The sequence below is a fragment of the Neoarius graeffei genome, chromosome 12, assembly GCF_027579695.1.
Source record: "Neoarius graeffei isolate fNeoGra1 chromosome 12, fNeoGra1.pri, whole genome shotgun sequence".
Taxonomy (NCBI): domain Eukaryota; kingdom Metazoa; phylum Chordata; class Actinopteri; order Siluriformes; family Ariidae; genus Neoarius; species Neoarius graeffei.
Genome location: NC_083580.1, coordinates 7,181,466 through 7,195,700, shown reverse-complemented (window position 1 = coordinate 7,195,700; position 14,235 = coordinate 7,181,466).

Genomic DNA, 14,235 nt, shown 5'->3' with positions numbered 1-14,235 from the left:
ACTTTTTTTTAAACAAATATGTACCAAGCACTTGCAAGCACTACTTAATAATGATAAGCAACACGTCCTTTTTTTTTACCAACCAAACAAACCGCAACCCCACCTTCTTGTTTTCTGTTGGCTCACAAGACGAAATGTGTTAATTCACAAGGCAAATTCAGCTAATAAAGTCGCCATGAAGTAAAAATAACCACTACCAGAAGCTAATTCACACTTTGTATGTACCAACATACCATGTCCTTTCCCCTTCAGTGAACTGCCTTTTCCATCGAGTACATTTTATTCATTTTTGGATTAAACATTGCTTTAGCTGAGAAAGAAGTGTAGCTTTCAGGTTTCTCCTGTATCCTAGTAGCAATACGTAGCTAAAATAAGTCCTTAAAATAATAAATGGTGATCAAAAGGTACAGTAGCTGTCATACATCATAATACACACTCACCAGCCACTTTAAGACAAACTTCTTCTTGAGTCTAAGATTCCTGTTCTTCGCTGCAGGAGTGGACCCCAATGTGGTCTTCTGTCTGCTGTTGCATGCTGAGATGCTTTTCTGCTCACCACGATTGTAAAGAGTTGCTATGAGTCGCGATATCCTTCCTGGCAAAAAAAGCTCAAAACAATCTGGCTATTTTCCTCTGACCTCTCTTAGGTGTTTGTTTCCACCCACAGAACTGTCACTCACTCACTCGATGTTTTTTGTTTTTCCGCACCATTCTGTGTAAACTCTAGAGATTGTTGTGTGTCAAAACCCCAGGAGATCAGCAGTTTCTGAAATACTCAAACCAGTCCATCTGGCTCAAACCAACACCCATATGACAGTGAAAGAAAGTCACACTTTGAGATCGCAATTTTTCCCATTCTGACGTTTGAACACCGTGAACATTAACTGAAGCTCTTGTTTTGTATCTGCATGACATGATGCATTGTGCTGCTGTCGAGGGATTAGCTGATTAGAAAACTGCATAAAACCGCTGCAGGTGGATGGATGGATGGATGGATGGATAGATGGGTGGGTGGGTGTTCCTAATAAAGTAACCGGTGAGTGTAAACAGTATCATAAATATTACAGGTCAAATTTTCGCAACATGTCCATCTTGATTTTGTGTTTTGGATCGTTGTCTTCTTGCAGCATGCACTGCATTATTTTTGTGGAAACCACGGAGACGACACTCTTGGGATCTTCATTTGCAGTAGAGGTATGCATCTGGAGTTATGTTTGATATTACAGTAGTGACTTTTAATATTAACGCACTTATAGCAGATATACAGAACAGTCTCATCATCTTGTAAGCTAGTTCCCCCTCATACTGTGTCTATTGATTTCCACAGTTGTATATCACTAACTCTAAACACTACCACACTAGCACTGGAGAGTTTGTATTTGCCCGGGGCAATCATCGAGGCTCACCATGTTCGAGCTTTTGATCAACATTCAATTGGTTGATTAACATATGCACACCTTCTCCCTTTCTTTGTCTTGCCTTCTAATAAATCTGTGATGTTTCTGCTATCCACAGTGGGACAGTAATCCATCAGCGTCATGCAAATACCAGACACCGTTCACACACATTCACACATGCCATGCCATTTTAAATTTCGAACGCCAAAGAAACTTCAAAAAAGCACCTTTATATTGCTACCCTAGTAAACAAACTAGCATTTGTCAAAGGTAGATGAAAGTAGAATGTCGTTATCTGTCTCTATATGTGTTCTCATATTCTTAGAGATTTATTTAACAGCAAAGTAAATCAAAATAAAATCAGAAACTACCTCAATAATTTTGTTCGTCATAAGCATTGGCTAAGCTAGCTAGCGTGCAGGTTCCAAGACTAAAAGTTTTGCAGTAGAGCTAAATTAGTAACACTAACTAACTGAGCTTATACATAATGCTTCCTGAATACTGAAAATCTCTGTATTAAGTAGAAAATTACATTTTACTTTTGTCCTCTGTCAACAAATTTAACCTAAATACTCATCTCATCTCATTATCTCTAGCCGCTTTATCCTGTTCTACAGGGTCGCAGGCAAGCTGGAGCCTATCCCAGCTGACTACGGGCGAAAGGCGGGGTACACCCTGGACAAGTCGCCAGGTCATCACAGGGCTGACACATAGACACACAACCATTCACACTCACATTCACACCTACGCTCAATTTAGAGTCACCAGTTAACCTAACCTGCATGTCTTTGGAAGAAGAAGAGAGGGTCCCATATACGATTCGTACATTGGGGGAGTGCCTGTTAGAGAGCGCACTTGTCCTGGGCCATCGGCATAGTGAGGTAGGGTGGCCAGTTCCTTTCCTCGCCGCCTTACTTCCCCCAGTGTTTCCACCAGGTCCCCATTCACTGCTGGGTGGACAGGGAGCGAGCCCCAGATCCCCGTCGAGCCGAGGCTCGAACCGGGGACCGTTCGCTTAGTGGTCAAGCGCTCTAACCACTTGGCCACTTCGCCTCCGCATGTCTTTGGACTGTGGGGGAAACTGGAGCACCCGGAGGAAACCCACGCGGACACGGGGAGAACATGCAAACTCCACACAGAAAGGCCCTCACTGGCCACGAGGCTCGAACCCAGGACCTTCTTGCTGTGAGGCGACAGCGCTAACCACTACACCACCATGCCGCCCGTTAACCTAAATACTGTACCACTTAATGCGACTGGAATTTATCTTAAAAGAAAACAGTCTTGTATTTGATTTCAAGGATACTTTATAGTTTTTGTTTTGATTTTTTTTTTTTTTTGCCTTTTGGAGTATGCTGAAGTTATATTGTCATTTATTCTATTCACATTCACTGGATATGAGCAATCGCATGTTCTGATTGGCTACTCTACTACAAGGCTATCAGCTCATATACCGTGAGTAGAGAAAAACAAAATGGCGGAGGGTGTTGCTGAACCAACCAAGGACAAAATAAAAACTCTACTCGAAAACAAAACCCTAAAAAACATTTTTTTTTTTTAAAAAGCAACAAAATATGGAATAAAAGTATTTGATGGTAGGAAAAAATCTTTTTTATATTTTTTTCAAGAATTATTATTAGAGCATTTTTCACAAATTGCTCCTGCCATTTCGCCAGTTTGTTTATACTCTAAGCAGAAATGATTTTGTCAGACACTTTGTATAAAGTTTTTATTTATAGAATTTGCAAAAAATAAAAATGCTCTGTTTCTCAAAATCCAGTGAATGTGGATAGAATAAAACAGTTATTCCACTCAATCTCGTCATACATGGCTTATAGCAGACTCGGTGCTACGCGCCTCGTCAGCTAACAGCTCATGTACGACTCGATTTCATGGAATCACTGTTAAATATACAGCTTTGATATATGCTAGGATTACCTTTTCTTTTTTTTTATTTGTGACTTAGCCTACAGAAGTTCACTGTAGTCTTCATCAATATATATCGTCATGCTAGCACAAAGAGGTCAGGGTCTAAGAAGACTATCAAGCTAAAACCCCATTATCATTATTAGAAGTTGGTACAGCAACAAAAATTTTGGGTTTGTTGTTTTTGGGGGGGTTCCATTTGTATTTATTGCTTGGTAAAGAGGTGGGTCTTCAGACCTGTTCAGACTGGTAGTAGAAGTTCCTGGTTGAAAGGGCAGAAAAGACTCTTGATGCATGTCTCCTTTGACATGGCCTATGTCCAAAGGTTTGTGGATACCTGATTATATGTGGTCTTTCCCCAGACTGTTGCCACAAACTTCGAAGCACACAATTATATATAATGTCTTTGCTGTAGAATTACAATTTACCCTTCACTGGAACTATGTTGCCCAAACCTCTTCCAGCACGGCAATGCTCCTGTGCACAAAGCAAGCTCCATTAAAACATGGTTTGGTAAGGTTGAACTGGAAGAACTCAAGTGGTCTGCACAAAGCCCTGACCTCAAGCCCACTGAACACCTTTTGGATGAACTAGAACACTGATTGCATCCTAGTCCTTCTCATCCAACTTCAGTGCCTGACCTCATGAATGCTCTTGAATGGATAAATCCCCACAGCCATGCTCCAAAATCTAAAGAAAAGCCTTCTCAGAGTAGTGGAGCTTATTATAACATCAAAAGGGGACTAAATCTTGAATAGGATGTTCAAAAAGCACATATTAGTGTTATCGTCAGGTGTCCGCAAACCTTTGGCCATTTCGTGTATCTCGAGGATGTCGGGTTAAGTCAAGCTATGCTAAAGGCTGAAAGGGAACCTGGTGGTGGGTCGGGTTTGATAAGTGCTTCCAGGTAAGTGTTGGTCCGTTTTTGGCCTTATAGGCAACCATCAGCATTTTAAATATAAAGTCAGTGGATAAAACGCAGCAATAAGGTGACATGGAAGAACATGAGCCAATTATAACCAAGCTGTGGAGCTGCATTCTGGATCAGTTTAGAGGTTGATGGCACACCAGGGAAGACCTTCCAGGACTGAGTTGCATTAGTCCAGTCTCAAGATGTCAAGGGACCTAAAGGTGCTAAACAAGCATCTGGATGGCTTCTGTGGAAAGAAATAGCACGATTTCTCTAATATCATAAAGAAGCAACATGTGTAACCAATTCAGGTTAGCAATATGAAGAGATATGGATAATTGGCTTTACAGAATTATAACACGGTTCTGTATATTGTTTGATGGTGTGATCCAAGAGTTCTCCAGGGAGTTCACAAGATCTTGACATAGGGATGTGTCTCAAGTTCAGCCTTGTTGGGATTTTCTCTCAAGTCAACTGCATTCCATGTTGAAATGTTTGTCAGTTCTGCTGAGTTTACATTATCTGTATATTCACTTATCATGCTAGCCTGCAAGCTAGACCTTGGGTTTCAAGCTAGCTACCGCTACCATGGTTGAATTCGATCTCATTTGTAGCGAAGCTGCTTTTGTGTTCTTTTGAACAAGGTTTTAGTTTCATAACAAATATCAGTAAAACCACCCCAAAGTCCTCAAGTGTCATAATTTGAAATTATTAGCATCTGGGGCTTATAGTTGAGGAAAAATACCATTGGAGGGTTAGTAGTCTTGCACAAGGGCCTTACAATGATTCTCTGGTAGTCCTGAGATCTGAACGTACAAACTTCTGATCACTAGCTAATTAAGACTAGTAAGATCATTTTGTAAGCAGAGCCATAGTCAAAGGCAGCGCAGTGCACCCTCATGGCTCCAGGGTTCCTAGATCCATCCTGAGGTCAGTTTACTGGCTCTGTGGAGTTTTGCATGTTCTTCCCTTGTCTTCATGGGTCTCCTTCAGGTTCTCCCTCCCACCTCCAGGAAAAACACCAGTAGGTGGATTAGCTAAGATAAATTGCCCCTAGGTGTGAATGTGTGAGGACCAGAATCCCATTCAGGGTATATTCCAACATTATGCCCAATGTTCCTCGACTCTGGATCCACCATAACCATGACCAGGATAAAGAAGTTACTGAGTGGGTGAGAGCTGTAATCAATATCTGTCAGACATTATTTGTCAGAATGTTTGGACCTGGACTGGCATGGTGGGTTGCGGCGAGAGCTAGCTGGTCTGCTTGATTATCTTATAGGATCCTGACACCAAGTACATCGGGTTTCTTGTTGACTTGCACCTCAAATCCAAAAATTAATTTTGAAATGTTTTTTAAACATGTCCCAGAAGATGCCAAGTTGAAAGCACCAAACATGAGCATTTCAAACTGCAAACGCCAGCAGACTAAAATACAGGGGAATAATAGACATGAAGAATGCCAATTTCTACTAGATCTCCATCTTCTACTATTTTCCTTGTGCAACACATGGGACCAGTGGACTGAACGCCAGCCAGCACTCTGTCTCTCTCTCTGTCTCTGTCTCTCTCTCCTTCTTCTCTGAGTGTCTGCAATAGGAACGCAGTTTTATTAATTAAGCCTATGAGGCAGACTTTGACAGTGGCTCCCGAGTGGTGAGTGGTGTGGATCTTGGCGCTGACCCGGCCCAGGGGGGTTAGCAGGCGCCTGTTTGAGGCGGAGGAGTTGCGGGGGAAGAGACGGAGTGGGGGTTGGCGCCATGCTGGCAGCCAGGCCTTCCACGTCTGCGTGCCCGCTTTGAAGTGTCACCTTGAGGAAAGAGCCGATGGCCGGGAAGCGGCGAGAGCAGGAGCAATGAAAGGAGTGGCACTGCTAGCGTTGCCAGACATGGCGCTTTAATATTACATGGGCTCGCGTCCATCTCTCTACACGTGCAGGATATTGCTTCGGCTTGATTTATTCAGAAAGTGGAGCTTTCTCTCGCTCTTTTCATGCCTGGTGGAAACACCTGAGCAGGTTTTTAGGCAGGATCTCGAGCTGAGCTGAAGGGAGTGTAACTTTCAGTGAATGGATGTCGTGTGTCCATCACAACAAAGTTTGTAAAAGTGTTTGGGTTGCAGCTGACACCCTGATGAAAAGGCGTTAAATATGGATTGAACTGGACGTTTAAGACAAACTGAAAAGGTCGCATCAAGCCAGAAAAAACAAAAAAAAAAACCAGAGGAGCATTAAACTGCTGAAGGATCATAATATCAAAATGCCATTTTCCCTACAGCTTGATTCATAAAAACAGCAATATTCGATATCGTAAAATTGTCCAGCAAAGAATTTTTAGCTATTTTGTAATGCTACAGATCGTTTGCTGATACCATACCTGTGAATAAACTGACAAATTAGTGTTTAGCCAAACCTTTACACATCGCAGCAATAAAACGTTGTCCCGCCATTTTCCCACGAATGTAAAATTTAATCCTGAACAACTGCAGAGAGAAGAAAAGGTCTCATTTAAATGCTGGGAAATCAGAAACAAGGTTAAAGGTGGGTTAAAAGGAAGATTTTTCAGAAGAGTCCCCATTCACACACAGCAGCTTTAACTACCCTGATTATCTCCGACGTCTGTGGCCTTTTATCTTTCCCTCCATCTTGTTTTTTTTTTTTTTAAATCAGATTAACCCAGACCGGCATCCTTTAATGGGCACTTTTTACGGAAAGCTGAAAGAGGATGATAATTAAAATAATTAAACCACAGGGATTGGTGCTTAGAGCTTCCCGTTGCTTTCACTCTTTTTCCTTTCTTCTCTGTTTTTCTGAAGTTCTGAAGCGAATCCAAAGAGTTCAGCGATTCAGAAGCAGCAGAACCACACACACCATCTTTAGTTAATTACATGAACTCTCATCTCAAAGTTTCAAAAGACACACTGAATCAGCCAGCAGTAGGTTGAGAAGTCTGGAAGTCTGGGTCGAACCACGATCCACAGTGCTTATGCTTCTTTAATATTTGGTTTATTCCTGTACAGTAAATGTTCATAACATGATGCAAACAGCATGGGGGAGCATCCTCCTCTTTTTTTTATTATTTATTCATGGATTTTTAAGCTTTTAATGAGAACAAATGAAGTCATTTTTCAGAGTGTCAGCATGAAGAATGCTCACCAAAACACTTTTTCCTCTGTCTTTCCTCCATGTGGAATAAATACAAGTGTTTAAAACATCAAGCTTTCTTAGACTTAAAGCTTACCATCACACCTTATGCCATTAAAATATTTATTTACCTTTCTAGACATTTTCAACCACAGATCTACCCTCACTACAGATTTTATTTATTAAGAAAGAAGCACATTGCGGCGGCACGGTGGTGTAGTGGTTAGCGCTGTCGCCTCACAGCAAGAAGGTCCTGGGTTCGAGCCCCGGGGCCGGCGAGGGCCTTTCTGTGTGGAGTTTGCATGTTCTCCCCGTGTCCGCGTGGGTTTCCTCCGGGTGCTCCGGTTTCCCCCACAGTCCAAAGACATGCAGGTTAGGTTAACTGGTGACTCTAAATTGACCGTAGGTGTGAATGAGAGTGTGAATGGTTGTCTGTGTCTATGTGTCAGCCCTGTGATGACCTGGCGACTTGTCCAGGGTGTACCCCGCCTTTCGCCCATAGTCAGCTGGGATAGGCTCCAGCTTGCCTGCGACCCTGTAGAAGGATAAAGCAGCTAGAGATGAGATGAGAAGCACATTGTGACTACAGTAAATTAACTATTATAGACTAATCAGACTATAATTTAGTCAAAGTTTGATCTGATACAGCCACCAATTCAGCATACCGTATGTATATTACAATTTATGGTTTGAGATGGTTTTATGGTTTAGAGACATTAAAATACCAGCATTGTATATTTATTATATATATACACAAACAGCTGAGTGCAAAAGTTTGCATCCCCATAGTTTTTTTGAATGGAAAAAGTAAAACTTTACCTCGATTTTATAATTTATCTCCAAACATAATTAGAAATCCATGATGGAAAAAAGTGTCCTGGAACAAGAGAACAATCCAAAGCTCAAGGTAAAATCAGCAAAACACTTTAAAGTTTCAAACCTTTTCCATGATTTTTTTCAGCCTCCAGACTCGATTTTAAAGGTCAGCCAGAGTTCGAAAAAAAGATTTCAAGAAGTGTGTGTGGGGGGTATTGTTAAGGAGGTCGAATATTGTATTTGAGAGGACTAGAAAGCTGCTCAAGAGGTTGGAGGTCGATATAAAGGTGGACAAACATGGAATTAGAGTCATTATTAATTCTAATATTTCTCACACATTCAGAAAGGGGGGTGCAAACTTTTGCACTGAGCACTTTTTTTCAACCGTTAATACCTTAACACACAATTTTACCATTTTAGTTACTTGATAAAGAGAAGAACGAATGACTTTCTTGGTGCTCAGTAAAATCAGTCCTTCTTATTTTGTTCTAAAGGTTGCAAACTTTTGCATTTTTTTTATGGCTCAACAATCAGCTCGCTCTTAACTTTTTTATGCAATCAAATATATGGAGAGTACAGTTTCTATGGAATATTAAATTAAAATCCACTTCTAAGGGAGGAAAAAATGAAAAACAATAAAAGGGAAATTTTAAAAAAGGAACAATTTGACAGCAAAGCAGGAATGAATTCATTGGGAGAAAAAAAAAGTAATCACTGGGGAAAAAACTAAAATAAAAGTCAAGAATTCTGTGCTGCTGCAGTTCATGTTCTTTGATTATCCTTTATATATGCCTTTAATTAAATTAATTTTAAAAAATGAAATAAGTGTTTGATATAGCCAACTCTACTCACTGTTCCAAGAGGAATTTTTTTAAAGCCTCAAACCCTCTTTGGGAGTGCTGTTCTAACTTTGCACAGGGCTCTGTATGTCCTGACAATTTCACAGGGCTCCATCTCAAGTTTGGTAAAGAGAGCAGAGAGAAAGGAAAGAAATCCCTTTGCACTGAATACTTAAGATTTATGTTTAAAATTTCATGCACTCTTTGAGAACATCGAGGAGCAATTTCAGATTTGCACCGACATCTAATTTCTCAAGTAGACTCAGAAAAACACAAATTGCTGCGGATTCCCTGTGCGCCCAATTATCGCACATCAGGCTCCCTGACCCTCTGGGCAGCGGTCAATTAATCATGAGAGTTTTTGACTCCGTTAGGAGATACATACGCTCATGTTTGATAAAGCAATCATACTCCCTCGATTATATACAGATGAGGTTTCCTTTCAGAGGTATGGATCGCCCATAGACGCTTTTACAGAGAATCAGAAAAATAAAAGCTCCAAAATGAACACGAAAAGAAACCTGCAGATATATGGGGTTTTTTTAAAAACCAAGTTTAGAAAAGTTTAAATAAAAACCTAGGTACTTCAGTGTCATGATATCTCAAGGGATTTTGGGCTTAAACCTCTCAAACATGAGATTTTCTGTACTCTCAAGTTTGTTTGTTTTTTAAAGTGAAATTTGGATCAAGTTTTCTAACAGACTAATAACCTCAATTTTCTCTTTTTTGTTTAGGAAACGCAGCTAGGTCACATCAGCTGCTGCTTCTTTTTCTTCAGAAAACATCTAAAAATCACCTCAACTCCACCCCGAAGAAAACAGTTAAATGGCCTTAGCATTTTTTCTAGAAACATGGCTAATCGCCTCAGCTTCCTTTTTTTAACCAGAAAACACTGCCTAATCACCTCAGTATGTTCTCTAGAAAACATAGCTTAAAAAAAACACTTTTTTTCCCCCCAGAAAATAGGCATTACCTTCGCATCTTTTCTAGAAACACAGCCAATCACCTCGGCGTCTTCTCTAGAAAACAGAGCTCAACTTTTCAGAAAGCAATCACTAAATCACCTTAGAATTTTATCGAGAAACAAGCTCAACAACTTTTTTTCTTTAAAAAAAGGGTAAAAATTCACCTCAGCATGTTTTCTAGAAAGACAGCTAATCACCTCAGCATCTTCTCTAGAAAACGGACCTCAATTTTCCCTCTAGAAAACAGCCAAAAACTACTCAACTTTTCAGAAAACAATCTTAGCATTTTCTCTAGAAATGAGCAACAATTTTTTCCTTAAAAAATAAATAAAAGCGCTAAAATTCACCAACTTCCTTCAGCAATCACCTTAGCATCTTTTCTAGAAAGACCGCTAAATCACCTCAGCTTCCTTTAAAAACACTGCCATCACCTCCATATCTGCTCTAGAAAACAGAGCTCAACTTGTTTATAAAAAAATAAACTCCCCACTCAACTTCCTTCAGAAAACAATCACCTTAGCATTTTCTCTAGAAACAAGCTTGACAAATTTCTTCTAAAATAAAATTTCACCTCAACTTCCTTCAGCAATCACCTTAGCCTCTTTTCTAGAAAGACCGCTAAATCACCTCAGCTTCCTTTAAAAACACTGCCATCACCTCCATATCTGCTCTAGAAAACAGAGCTCAACTTGTTTATAAAAAAATAAACTCCCCACTCAACTTCCTTCAGAAAACAATCACCTTAGCATTTTCTCTAGAAACAAGCTTGACAAATTTCTTCTAAAATAAAATTTCACCTCAACTTCCTTCAGCAATCACCTTAGCCTCTTTTCTAGAAAGACAGCTAAATCACCTCAGCTTCCTTTAAAAACACTGCCATCACCTCCATATCTGCTCTAGAAAACAGAGCTCAACTTGTTTATAAAAAATAAAATTAAAATAAACCCCACTCAACTTCCTTCAGAAAACAAATCACTAAATCACCTTAGCATTTTCTCTAGAAACAAGCTCAACTTTTTCCTTAAAAAACATTCACCTCAACTTCCTTCAGCAATCACCTTAGCCTCTTTTCTAGAAAGACAGCTAAATCACCTCAGCTTCCTTTAAAAACACTGCCATCACCTCCATATCTGCTCTAGAAAACAGAGCTCAACTTGTTTATAAAAAATAAAATTAAAATAAACCCCACTCAACTTCCTTCAGAAAACAAATCACTAAATCACCTTAGCATTTTCTCTAGAAACAAGCTCAACTTTTTCCTAAAAAAATAAAATTTTCACCTCAACTTCCTTCAGCAATCACCTTAGCATCTTTTCTAGAAAGACAGCTAAAATCACCTCAGCTTCCTTTAAAAAGAACACTGCCATCACCTCCATATCTGCTCTAGAAAACTGAGCTCAACTTTTGTTTTAAAAAGAAAAAAAAAACCCTCCCCACTCAACTTCCTTCAGCAAACAAGCATCTTTTCTAGAAACATTGCTAATTACCTCAGCTTCTCTTTTAGAAAACAGTTACCTAAATACTGTACTGGATTTAAGTTTAACAACTATAAATTGGATCCCTGTAACAATCCAGTGGCTAAACCAGCATCTACTGAACTTTCCTGTTGAACTTCCTGTGTAAATAAACCACACCATTAGCAGATCTAAACAGAAAACGACACTTTTCAAGTCATGTTCTTGTTGTGGTAGGTGGTGTTTACTTCACCTGCTGAGAAGAAAACAAGAATCCGTTTGTTTATTGTTTCAGCAGTGCAACAGCACCCTCTGGTGGTCACAATGCAGACGACACCAAAACAGTTGAGAGTACAGATGGAGGTTGCAGAATGGCAGTTATTGAAACCACAACTTTTGCCAATGGCCTCATATTAATAAATTTAAAAAAAAGGAATTAAAAGAGAAGGGTGTGAAAGAAAAATCTCAAGAAAGAAAGCAAAGCAAGAGAAAGTGAAAGAGTAAAATCAAAATAAACAGAAAATGAAATGGAAGAGATTTAGCAAGAAATACACAAGTAAAAATAACCAAAAGTCAATTCACATACTATAGTGCAAAACATGATTTTATTTTTCATCTTTCACAGTCAAACACAAGCAAATGCTTTAAGAACTTCCTCCTCCATCACTGGAGGTCCAACTGGCCTGCTCCATTCAACTCCCTGATTGTACCATCCATCTCTCCGGGTCACTTCCTGTTGGCATTAAAAGTTGTACACGCTGTAGATAGCAAGGCAGAAGGGATGACAGCAGATATCAAGAGGACAACAGGATTTCTGCAGTTCAAACAGACACAAAGTCCACCATCATGTCATTACTACAGCAAATACCAGCACTTCCAGATGTGACCTCGTGCCTGGTGTTCGAGCATGTCCGTGTGCCGTCCCGTGCCTTCGTGACTGTGCTGGAGTCATTGATTTAGCAAACTTCCAATAAAAACATACAAGACTGTCCATTCGTTCATACTGGATGAGAGAAATTGAAAGTAGGCATGTGCCAATCATCAACACCAACATTTTCATGGATACTTTAAAATATTGTCAGTACCCCTGCGTTACAGCGTTTCGGGGCAAGACTGAAGGCAACATCAATGCATCACTTACTCAGGCCTTTATCAACAGTATACATGGTGATAAAATTAATGTGATTTATTATAATTTATTACATCACAGTGCTGTTGATTTCTCAAATCTGATTGGTCAGAATGTGTCGATTTAGTTTTATGTAACAGCAGCTCTGGCTGGAGCTTCCACTGGTTTATAACAGATACTCCACACAATCCAAGACTAATACTAAGCTTTCAGAAAAATAATTTTTTTTGGGGGGGAAAAGGAAAGATTAAAGGAGTCTTAAGAATCAGTAACTTTTTTTTTTTTTCTGCCACAGGGCAGTCTTCAAGACCGAGGACTTGGTGCGCTACATTTTTTTTTCCATCTTATTAACTTTGAGAAATATAAAAAAAAGACACACGCTGGGTCTCTGATAAGGGAACAACTTTACAGCTGTAAAGTGAGAACAGGAACTGATGTTTTGTAGACGTTCCACCACGTTATAACCAAACTAAGAGTCATGTTCATTAATGAATAAAAACCTGTAACAGTTGACAAAATTGCCGTGGTGTAAAAGGAATAAAATGTTTTGGGACGTGCTGTTCTAGGCATTGCTTTTCATCATTCCCCAAAGAGTGTTTTATTCTGTACTTGGCATATGTCCAATTGAAACTGACATACAGTACCAGTCAAAAGTCTGGACACCCCTACTCATTTCATAAGTTATTCTGTATTTTGATTAGATATTATTGAAGACTTCAAAGCTATAAAAACATGGAACAGTGGTAAACAAGTGTTAAAATGTTTGATATTTCAGATTCTTCAGCGTATCCAGCGTTTATCTTGACGCTTTGGCATCATCTTAACCAGCTTCATGTTAAGTCCACCTGCAATGCTTTTCAGTTAACAGGTGTGCCTCATCAAAAGTCAGTGTACAAGTTTGTCTTCTTAATGTGCAAGATGACAGTTTATTTTAAAAAAAAAGCGCTATTTGACAACTGTCGTAATCCAGATTGTGTCAAGAACCACTCAACTAAGTATAAAGAAACGACAGCCATCATTACTTTAAAGGAACAGTCCACCGTACTTCCATAATGAAATATGCTCTTATCTGAATTGAGACGAGCTGCTCCGTGCCTCTCCGAGCTTTGCGCGACCTCCCAGTCAGTCAGACGCACCGTCACTCCTGTTAGCAATGTAGCTAGGCTCAGCATGGCCAATGGTATTTTTGGGGGCTGTAGTTAGATGCGACCAAACTCTTCCGCGTTTTTCCTGTTTACATAGGTTTATATGACCAGTGACATGAAACAAGTTCAGTTACACAAATTGAAACGTAGCGATTTTCTATGCTATGGAAAGTCTGTACTATAATGACAGGCGTACTAACACCTTCTGCGCGCTTCGACAGCGCATTGATACGGAGCTCAGATATCAATGCACTGCCGAAGCGCGCAGAAGGTGTTAGTACGCCTGTCATTATAGTGCAGACTTTCCATAGCATAGAAAATCGCTACGTTTCAATTTGTGTAACTGAACTTGTTTCATATCACTGGTCATATAAACCTATGTAAACAGGAAAAACGCGGAAGAGTTTGGTCGCATCTAACTACAGCCCCAAAAAATACCATTGGCCATGCTGAGCCTAGCTACATTGCTAACAGGAGTGACGGCGCGTCTGACTGCGTCTGACTGACTGGGA